We start from the raw sequence: 11,511 nt of genomic DNA on the forward strand, positions 1-11,511 counted from the left end.
CTATTCCTGTTGTGCAAATGGGAAGACAGTCTTATAAAAGGTTAAATAACTTACCTACATAATATATAGTCTTAAGGAGCTAAAATTCTATCCAGGTTTGTGTTTATTTGAAAGCGCTCATTACTAGCCTGTTTACAAGATCTCTGGAGATACTCATCTGAGTAGTATCTTAACCCTTCAGAGACGGTTAGTTCTATGAAGGAGATTTCCCCTTCCACTATTTTCTACACCCAGCAAGAAACACAGCAAGAACGAGTCAAAGGTACTCCACCAAAGACTTGACTTCTCCAAGCCACGGGACTTTGCTATTGTAAGACAGACAAGGAGTTTCTCACACCCTATTTATCATCGATGTTTTATTTTGTCAGTGCTCGTCTCTGTCCAGAAAGGATTTTAGGAAGCTATGAGGGTCCATAAGAGAGCTCACATAATCCCGCAAATAGCTGTATTTATAAGCAGGAAAGGCAGGCGTTTCTGAAGCTTGCCTCCAAGTGGGTTATTTTAGATTAACTGGGACATTCTGCTACTGTACAAAGGGTCCAGGTACAGCCTTGTCTTGAGATATCTACCTACCAGGCCAGCTCAAGAGCACTTTGAATAAGAAGTACAAAATGGTAATTTACAAATTGCTTTGCCAATATCCAGGTGGTACAGAAATACATAAAGCAAAAATGAAATCAAAGGTTTTCTGTAATCAGATTCTGGTCTGTGCTTCAGTAACCAATGTGCAGCAGTTTACTGTTTGTTTTCGTTTTTTTGGTACCAGCACGATTCGTCCTTGTTCCTTGGGAGTTGCATGTTAAGAACCTCAAAGTTCGTTCTTTCTTTCTTTCTTTCTTTCTTTCTTTCTTTCTTTCTTTCTTTCTTCCTTTATTTATTTTAAAAATCATTTTTATTGAGTTACGGTCATTAAGAACCTCAAAGTTCTGAGCTTAGATTTCATTATAAGTTTTTGGGTTTGGGGGAACAATTTTTTTTTGAGATATAATTCACATAATGTATAATTTACTTACCATACAATTCACCCATTTGAGGAACAAGTCACCTGTTTATTCCCCTGTAGCATGTACATTGCCTTTAGATTTCCCTCCTGTCCTTAATGCATTCAGCAAATATTTATTGAGCAACTCTTGTGGGCCAGGCATTGGGCTAAATTGGATGCCTAATAGTAAATAAAATAGAGATGGTTCCTGCTTTCATAAAGCCTTTAGTCTAGAGACAGAGATCTCAGAGTCCAAATTCTCCAAAGTCCAAAGATCTCAGGTAAAATTCTTATAAATCTTGATAAGTGCTATGTAGGAAACACATATGGTGCTAAGATAGGAAATAACAAGTTGGACATACAGGAGGAATCCCAGGTAGACAATGGGGGAGAGGTCTCACGTGGGACTGGGCCCCTGAGCTGGGAAAGACCTTGGCATGTGCTGGGCATAGAAGGGAGTCAGAGGGGCTGAAGTGTGTTGAACCAGGGCAGGGTGAGGGTGCTGACGTGAGATGAGACTGGGGAGGGAGGCAGGAGCCCTCACATGTGGTGAGGAGCTCATGTTCTGTGCTGTTGGAAGGATTGAAAATGGGAGTTATCATAATCCAATTTATGATTTTCAGGGTTTTAGGTTAATGTCAGAGTTCTGTGCTTCAGTCTCTGGACAAATGTCAGTCTGTAACTTTGGAAAACCCCCACCACTGTAAGTCCCAACCTTCTCCCTTCCCTAGTGAGATTTTCTGGAAGATCTAGACTTCAGAAGGGCTTTGTCATGGTGTTCTAAAACACAATGTGAATGGTGTTCCTTGGAGCTGGACAGTGAGGATGTATTCACTTCATACGACCTCAAGATTAAGCTATTCTAACAGGTCATTTCATATCTAGCCCAGTTCAGATGGGATCAGAGATTACCCTGCCTTGGACTAAATCCATTTCTGTATTGTTATATAATAGTTACAATTGTTGATTCAAATGAAAATATTTAGTTAGTTCTTATGTGACTTAACTTGGTCTGATTGAGCTAGATTTAAATAAGCTAATTTCCCAGGCTCCCACATAATTCCTCTAGGTCTTAATGGATCACATGATGACGAAGAAGTTCTTATTAAAACACACACACACACACACACACACACACACACACAGAGACATGCCTAAACCACCATAAAAACCTCCCTAAACTCAACCATTGATATTTTATAGAATGCTCAAATGAAGAAAGGCACTTTCGACAGCCTATTCCAGAAGGTACTCACATATGGGTGTATTAATTTTGCAAATTTAAACTCATTGTGTGAAAATAATTTAGACAGAAAAAAATCCAAAATCCTCTCAGCTTCTTTCCCATTTATAAAGACCTGTTAGTGAGCTTTGACAGGCATAGTTGAGGTTGAAGAAATTGCACACTTGTGATTGAACAGGTCATCAATGAGTTCCTCTGGGCCTGCAATTTCCAGTCAAGGGCATTTGGCCTGCTCATGGCCACCTGCTGACGATCTGACATAGATACGCACAAGGATAATAGCTGACATTTAGAGAGCCCTTCCTAAGCATGAGATACAGTGCTAAGTTTTTTTTTTTTCATGTGTTATTTCATTTAATCCTCACAGCAACCCAATGAGATAGATATTGTAGTCACCTTCCTTTTATAGAGGAGGCATTAAGGAATTTGCCCAAGTTCCACAGCTGGTCAATGGCATAGCTGGGATTCAAACCCAGATACCAGGATCAGAGCTTGCACTCACGTTCTGTGCCTTGTACTGCCTATGCTGCTCACCTTCCTCAGCTACAACTTGCTGGAAAAGCTGTATCCATAGCCTGGGAGCGAATCCATAGCCTGGCGAGCAGTCAGTGACGGGGCCTGGTAGAAACAGCTGTGTCAGAACTGGAGCAGGGGTTATTCACTAGGCTACCAGGTTTCGTCTGTGAATATGAACTGAGGAATATAGTAGAGGAATATAGAAGGAAGGGGCCGACACCAAAACCCCCTCGGAGAGAACTCAGGTAAACTGAGGCCATAAGGCCACAGAGGTCTAGAGAAGGTGTGAATGCACCAAAGCAATGACCAGGCAAACGTATTAAGCAGAGGTGTGAGGCAGGAAAAAGATGCAGAGTAGAGGACAAAATGGATAGTCATGGAGGAGAGACATTATGATGTGACAGAGAGCTTCAATGAACCCTCATGGCCAGGAAGACAGAGACCACATCCAGGGTCCTGTCCATATTCCCTGATGCCCAGGAATGTGCAACAAATGCTGGCAGGATGAGTAAGGAAGGAAGATGTCACAGGAGGATAGCTGGGTCCTGCTGATGGCAGTACACCTAAGGGCAGTGCAAGAACTCTTGCTGCTGAGAAACAGACCCTCAGCCTCTGGAGGTGAATGACACCTCTCTCTTTAGTGACTCCTTTTTTTCTCATGAGATTTCCTTCTCCTTTATTGTCAAGAGTACTGTTTTGATAAAACCCCATTTCCATTTCTTAACATTTGCTTGAAGCTACTTTTTTTTTTTTTGACAAAAACAACTCAACAGCAAAGAACACTGTTTATGTGAAAAGACGAAACTATTTCTTTACACCTCCTTCAAATTTTCCTTTTCCTCTCATTAGGAATAGGAATAACATCCAATTCCACCCGAGACTGACAGCTTTTAAAAATCAAAGCATGTAAAGCTAAGGTTAGCCTAGATCTGTTAACATCTTTTTTTTTTTTTAACATTTTTTATTGATTTATAATCATTTTACAATGTTGTGTCAAATTCCAGTGTTCAGCACAATTTTTCAGTCATACATGGACATATACATACTCATTGTCACATTTTTTTCTCTGTGAGCTACCATAAGATTTTGTGTATATTTCCCTGTGCTATACAGTATGATCTTAACATCTTAAGTGTAGTAAATTTCAAATTACCTTTCAATGGTGAAAGATGTTTTTTCTTTCTTTTGTAAAAATTCAAGATTGATCATGCATTTTCATGAGTAATCTAGATAGTGACTTTCTATTTATTAGGATAATTTACAAAATCTACGTCACATATTCTCCTTCACTGTCATTTATGTGCCTCAAGAATAGAGCAGAAGGCCAGTTTTACAGAAAAATTTACATCCTCCAATTTGCTCCCTGGTACCCAGTCTTGTAGTTTGAGGGTCATCTAAGCACCACGGAGGGCATGCTTCCTGTAGAGAACACAAGATTTTGCATTTTCTTGTCCCAGTTTTGTCATTCTTCTGTAGTGATCTCAAGCAAATCACTTAATTCCTCTGAGCATCAGTTTTCTCATATGTAAACTGGGGTACATAATAGTAAATTTAGTAATAACTATGTAAAATGATTTTTGTTAAACTTTGTTTTTGATTTAACACCAATTTTGGTAATGACCTATATGTGGAAACACTAGTGTAATGATTATAATGATTGTTTCAGATTTCCTCTTTATGCTGATTACTGGCTAAAGGCTGTTTCAATTTTACATTATTAATATTTGTTATGCCCATGTTTATTCACCAGCTGGGTGACTTTAAGCAAGTCATTTAATATCCTCATCATTGTTCTTGGGGCAAAGACCAACATTTCTAGCATGGCTTGTCTCTACACCTCAAGACTACCTCCTTCCCTTGCTGTCAAAGCTCCAGTCACATAGTCCTCTTTCAGGTTGGAGGGAAGCCACCTTCCTTTTTACCCAAGAGCCTTGCATGTGTTCTTATCTCTGCTTAAAGTGCTACCCAACTTCAGTCTTTCTCTACTCTCCTCTTCTCTAGGTTAATGCCTGTAAGTCTCTGTTCAAATGTCACATGCCTGGGACAGTCCTGGTCACCCGTAGGATTAGCTCAAGTTCACCTATTATGGGTACCTTTACCAGCCCTATACTTCTTTCTTGTACTCTTCACTGCATATTATTAGTGGGACAATTGCAGAGTCTTCCTGAAAGTAGAGACTATGTGTGTGTTGCTTCCGTTGGGGGCTTAACACAAAACTCAATGCCTGGCATATAGTAGACTCTTGATAAGTATTTGTTGGCTGAATACAGGGAATATAACTTGAATGTAATCAATAAAATCCATAATGCAAACTAAACACACTTACATAGTCAAAAAATTAATATACACTAACAATATTTCAGGTAAAGGGATCACCTAGATCACTAGATAGAGTGATCAAATGCATGAAATAATTACTTTATCTACTGATTGCATAGGAATTGAGTTTGTCTACGAGTATATATAATTTACAAGCTAACATAAAATAGGTAAAAATTGGTACCTGAAAATATATAGATATAAAAAAGCAAGGCCAGATAAAAGGATAGAATAAATATTAAGACTTGAGGTCCAACAGGGTTAATAATATTGAGCTGTAAACATGATTCTAAGCTTGCCAGGGGCCAAAACAAAAATGAAAATATCATCTGTTATGTGATGGTCATTGACCTGAGGGAAAAGCACTCTTGTCTTCTGGGAAAAAGAAAGCTGTTCAGGGCACTTTTTTTTTTTTTTTCTGGAAGGCATTTCTTTGAAGGGATAGAACTTGTTTTCTCCATGGCTCCTTGAGCAGCTTGGCAGCCTTCTAGAACCTGCAGCATTAGAAGGTCAGAGTTCTCTTCCCAGATCTCCTCTCTCCAACTCTCTCCTCCTCCTCTCTCCTCTCCTTCCCATGTTTCCTCCTTTTCTCTCCTGAAATTTTTATCTCATTGCAGTTAAAAGATGAGTTGAACTTAACATGTGGCCTTCCCAGAGCTGCACCGGTGCTGGGGTATAATGGCTAAATCTGGCAGGTCCTAATCCGGTGGTGTATGTAGTAAAAAGTCTGACAGCCCCAGCTCCAGTACTCAGTCCTCACTCTCCAGGACTAGGTCATTCATCTGGCTCAGTTTTTCCATCTAGAGAGGCTGTTGATGCCTCCTTTAGAGGGCAGCTGAGAAGCTGAATGAGAGAACACTTGGGGCTGAGTCTGGCCGAGCCCATGTTCCATAAACGTTCTCTCTTACATGTTTCTTCCTCCCTCTCGGAACTGGCATAAGGATCAGTGGGGATGTTATGTGTATTTGAAAAACTCCAGTATATGTGTGAGTGTGTGTATACTCTAGAGGCCCAAGGAGAGGAGAGGGTATTCTTCTATCTTCACAAACATCAATGGAAAGAACAATTACATGTATTAGAAATAAAAACAAATGAAATATAACTGCGCTTAGCAACAAGGATGAATCTCATAAATAATTGAGCAAAAGAAATCAGACATAAAATAATGTATGGTATATGACTCCAAAAACAGGCAAAACTAAACTAATCTTTTAGAAGTCAGGATGGTGGTTACCTTTGAAAAGAGGGGAAGGAGAGTCATGATCTGGAGACCCAAAGGAGTCTTCTGTGCCTCCTTCCTCAGTGGTGGTTATGCAAATCATTGTGTTAATTACTGAGCTATACAATTTGGTACAATTTTCTGTATTCATGATGACGTATAACACAGATAATATAAAATAATAATAGTGAAAGGAAACATATAACAAACAAAAATAGTAGGTATTTTGATAAAACTCAGAATTGCAGTGATTCCTTTTGGAAAACATTTTTGTCAAGAAATGTGTAACATCTTTGCTGGGAATATGCTAAAATTCCTTAGACACAGGCTGTAAGATGGCTTATTGAAGCTGTGTGGTTTTGACATTGATATACATTGTAATGAAGTATTATGTGTCAAAAATATTTCTGCTAAAACAAGCCACATTTCACTGAATTGTTTCCTTGTTTATGGAGGTTACTATATTTATTGCTAATCATTTCCATTAAAATATTTAGTAAAAAAAAAGAACTACATATATTTCTCTTTACTAATGATCTACTCCAGTGAGCTTAATTTTTTATATATTTTAATTAATTTTTTTACCTAAAGCAAGAAAACAAAAGGGATTCAGAGCCTCTAATCTTTTTTATTATATGTGTGTATATATATATATATATATATATATATAATTTAAAAGTATATGTGTGCACATTTTTAAAACCCCTATTTCTGCAAAATAATAAGACACTGCATCAGTGATATAAGCAAGTCAAAACAAAACAGGAAGTTGTGGGACCAGCTGTATTCATGGCCATGGGTCAGGAATGGCTTAAAAATTGAGCTTGAATTGTGGTTCCCCACCTTTACCACGTTTTTATTGAAAAATCGGACTCTGGCTTAGTGGAACTGAATCACTGCTGGAGATTTTTCTTCCTATAAAATTCTCAGAATGTTTATTTGATCTCTTTTGCTGAATTTCTGTATGTAATAAAGAACTCAGTCTAGATTATGAAGTCTAAGATCCCTAAGCAAATTCTTCTTGCTTTTCTAACTTATTCAAACCAGATTTTCCCATTTGGGAAGGTCATGAGGAATGTGCAGTTTCTATAGAATCCACCTCAGTTATGGTGGTTTCTATGACAAAGTTTCAGGAGTGGCAAAGTATATTGCCTGCTGGTTACCAGCACAGTCCACAGAGAGACATGATTATTTGTACAGAGATTTCCTCTAATTTTTTTTTTATCCTGAAAGAAAATATCCTGGTATCCCACTGAATCTAAAATTGGATATTTTGTATGTGTCTCATTATGGTTTTGTGGACAAAGGAACTAAAAACAATGGTAGTTTAAAAATAAAATTGCTTTGTTTCCTCTAGTGGTGTCTGAAATGCACTCTTTTACCAGGAGAAAAGGGTACTAAATTGTTTGGTCATAACACACTAGCAAACGTATTTCTAGCACTGAGCATTATAATTGGTAAAGGCTGTGTGGAATTATACACAGAAATCCGGGATATTTTATTTCGGCTAAGAATATTTAGATTTTGTATTGAGAAAGGTATTAATGATCAGTAGCCATCCAGAAGTGATACTGACTTGACTGGATGGCCACTTTGTTTTGTACATCTGGCATTTCACTGGGTTCAGCAATTTTCTATCTTTACATTTTCTAAACTTGGAGTAGTAACCCCAAAGGCAGCCACGGAAGGCAATCCTTTGTGGCCTGTGAAACTCTGTTGCACAGTTCCGCATTAAGACTGGCAAACAACATTTCCAGCACCATGAAACTAACACAATATTTACTGTAGTATCTACACAGTATCTGTATAGCATGTAATAAAGGTGAACATACCATTGAGTACTTACTATGTTTAGTACAGCTCAAAGTCCTTCACCTGCATTATCTCTTTTAACTCTGAATTAATATTATTATTCTCATTTTATAGAAGAGAAACTGAGGTTCTGAAAGTTTAAGGGACAGCTGATATGTATCCTGGAGCACAAATTCCAATCCAGGAGTCTCTGGCTGTGGACTTGTTCTTCTAAATTGCCATATGTATTGCTCCTCAAATGTCTAGTTAATAGTTACTGAATTATCAGTAGGACGGACGAATGCAGACTGCTTTGTAGTCCCAACTCTCCAGCTTATTTCCTACGTGACCTTGGGCATGTTATTTATCCTTTGGCCTTGGTTTACTTAGCAGTCAGATGTGGAGAGTTGAACTGGATGGTTTTTAGGATTCCCTTTATTATCTTATTGTATGCGTATATGAGTAATGCGAGTTGTTTGGGCAGTCTGTATAATTTGAGTAATATAATAGTGTTGTGCTCTGTATCACAGCCCTCCATTTTATAAAGGAGAGTTGCTTCACCATAATACAGGGCATGGTGGTATAGTAGAAGGTACCCATGTCTAGACATCTGATCAACTTATGGAAGGAAGTCAGAAGATCTGGGTTGTAACCTGTGCTATAGCCTGAATGTTTGTGACCTCCAAAATTCATGCATTGAAACTTAACTCCAAAAGTGGTGGTATTAGGAAGTGGGGCCTTTTTGAGATTATTAGGTCTGAGGGTAGTACCCTCATAAATGGGATGAGTGCCTTATAAAAGAGGTCCCAGAGAACTCCCTCATCCCTTCTGCTGTGTGAGGTTTTTGCAGAAAGACAACTATCTATGAATCAGGTTGTGAACTCTCACCAGAAGCGAAGGAGAATGTTGCCTCCTTCATCTTGGACTTCCAGCCTCTAGAACTGTAAGAAATAAAATTCTGTTATTTGTAAACTGCCTGGTCTGTGGTGTTCTGTTACAGCAGCATGCACTGACTGAGACAGCCTGTTTTATTCCAGTTACAAAATAAATTAGTTATGGGGCTGTAATGTACAGCTTAGGGAATATAGTCAATATTTTAATAACTTTATATGGTGACAGATGGTAACCGGACTTGTAGTGGTAATCATTTCGTAATGTATAAAAATGTTGAATCACTATGTTGTACACCTGAAACTAATATAATAGTGTTAAGTCAACTGTACTTCAGTAAAATGTTTTTTAAAAGACAACCTGTTATACCACTTACTAGCTACATAAGCTCCCAGACAGTGTAGCAATTCTGAGTTTAGGTTTTCTTACCTGAAACCTAACAGTGTCTATCTCATACTTAATGTTTTGGGATCAAAAAATGTATGTTAAAACCTTTGTACATGTAAGGGTATGATTATTAGTAGAATTACTGAAAGAATATTGATAAATAGTGACCAGGAATAAAACATGAATTTAGACTCACTAACTTTTGATCATGTCATAGTGTTATGGGCTGAATTATGTCCTCCCAAAATTCATATGGTGAAGTCTTAACTCCCAGTACCTCAGAAGAATGGGATTCCATTTGGAGATAAGGCCATTAAAAAGGTAATTAAGGTAAAATAGGTGATATGGATGGGCCCTAATATAGCATGACTGGTGTCCCTGTAAGAAGGGGAAAATATGACACAGACATATGAGCACACACTGAGGAAAGACCATGTGAGGACATGGCCAGAGGCCATCTGTAAGCCGAGGAAAGATGGCTCAGAATGAGAAATCACTGAGACATCTATTGTTTGCCCAGCACTGTGAAGGAAGAGGAGTATTCAATAATTTCTGTTCCCCTGTTCAGCTTTTAGGATTCTTCTCCATGCCTCCCCTCAGCCTACTCTTATGACCCTTCTCCACAAGCGAGAGCTGGCTGGGTAATGGTTGAGCATTCCAGACACACCTGGGTGGTCTCATTCACCTCGCTGCACTGCAGCTGATCCACTCAGTTATGTACTTGTCCTAATGGATTGTGAGCAACTGAAGGAACTCAGTTCTGCTCATCTTCACATCATCAGCACCACACCACCACTTAGCACAGTCAGTGCTCAGTGAAGGTTTGTTGGAAGACTGTGGGCTCTTGCAATCTATTTTGCAACCAAAAATTATAATAAAAATGATAACAACAAGGCAGTGTGTTCTGGGCTTCCATGGATCTGTCTCTTGCTTTAACAATGTTTGGACGGAACAGACCGAGGGACACCCCTTGCTCCAACCTCCAACCACCCTTCAACCTTTTTTCCAGCTGCATCCTTCAGAACCAGCCACTGTGCTATCTTCAGCCTCTGGGACCAGCCAACATCATTTTGTGAGCTTAACTCCTTATTACCGATCAACCATGAGCTCCCAGATTCGTTAGGATTATTCCAGTGAGGTTGAGGCCTCCATCAACCACCCGGTCAACATGCATCTGTGTGCCTCCTACACCTACCTCTCTCTGGGCTTCTATTTAGACTACAAGAATGTGGCTCTGGAGGGCGTTGGCCACTTTTCCCACGAATTGGCTGAGGAGAAGCTCGAGGGCGCTGAGCGTCTCTTGAAAATGCAAAACCAGCGTGGAGGCCACGCTCTTTTCCAAGACGTGCAGAAGCCATCTCAAGATGAGGGGGTAAAACCCAGGATGCTATGGAAGCTGCTATTGTCCTGAAGGAGAACCTGAACTAGGTCCTTATGGATCTACATGCCCTGGGTTCTGCCCGCGCAGACCCACATCTCTGTGACTTCCTGGAGAACTGCTTCCTGGATGAGGAGGTGAAACTCATCAAGAAGATGGGCGACCACCTGACTAACCTTTGCAGGCTGTGTGGTCCCCAGGCTGGGCTGGGCGAGTACCTCTTCGAAAGGCTCACCCTCAAGCACAACTAGGAGCCTCTGCAAGCCAGTGGCCTTTGCAGAGCCCCTCTGGTGTCTGCCTGAAGCCTCTCTCTGCAGTTACCAGGCAGCTTTTTAACCATCCTGGAGCCCTCTCCCAAGCCTTGGACCAAATGGAAACAATACAGCTTCTAGGAGCCTCTGCAAGCCAGTGGCCTTTGCAGAGCCCCTCTGGTGTCTGCCTGAAGCCTCTCTCTGCAGTCACTAGGCAGCTTTTTAACCATCCTGGAGCCCTCTCCCAAGCCTTGGACCAAATGGAAACAATACAGCTTTTTGTAACAGCCAAAAAAAAAAAATTATAATAATAGTGATTGCTTACTGAGAACAAGGCACTCAGCCAACAGGTTATTTTGCATACAAACCACATTTGGGACATTTATACATTTTACCCCTTTATTTGTCTTCTCCAGGCCGAATTTGGAACTATGGATCTGGAATGACAAGTTGATGCTTTCAGCCTGTTAGAGCTACCTCTCAGCTGATAGTTCACTTCTGGAAGATTCCTCCGTTTTAATCTTCATAGCAGTA

At 39.8% G+C, this 11,511-nt stretch overlaps 1 pseudogene; it reads left to right on the forward strand.

Moving 5' to 3' along the window:
* Window positions 1-10,389: 10,389 nt before the first annotated feature.
* LOC140700467 (ferritin light chain pseudogene) lies at window positions 10,390-10,977 on the forward strand (annotated as a pseudogene).
* Window positions 10,978-11,511: the final 534 nt, after the last annotated feature.

Source organism: Vicugna pacos, chromosome 12, assembly GCF_048564905.1.
Source record: "Vicugna pacos chromosome 12, VicPac4, whole genome shotgun sequence".
Lineage (NCBI taxonomy): Eukaryota > Metazoa > Chordata > Mammalia > Artiodactyla > Camelidae > Vicugna > Vicugna pacos.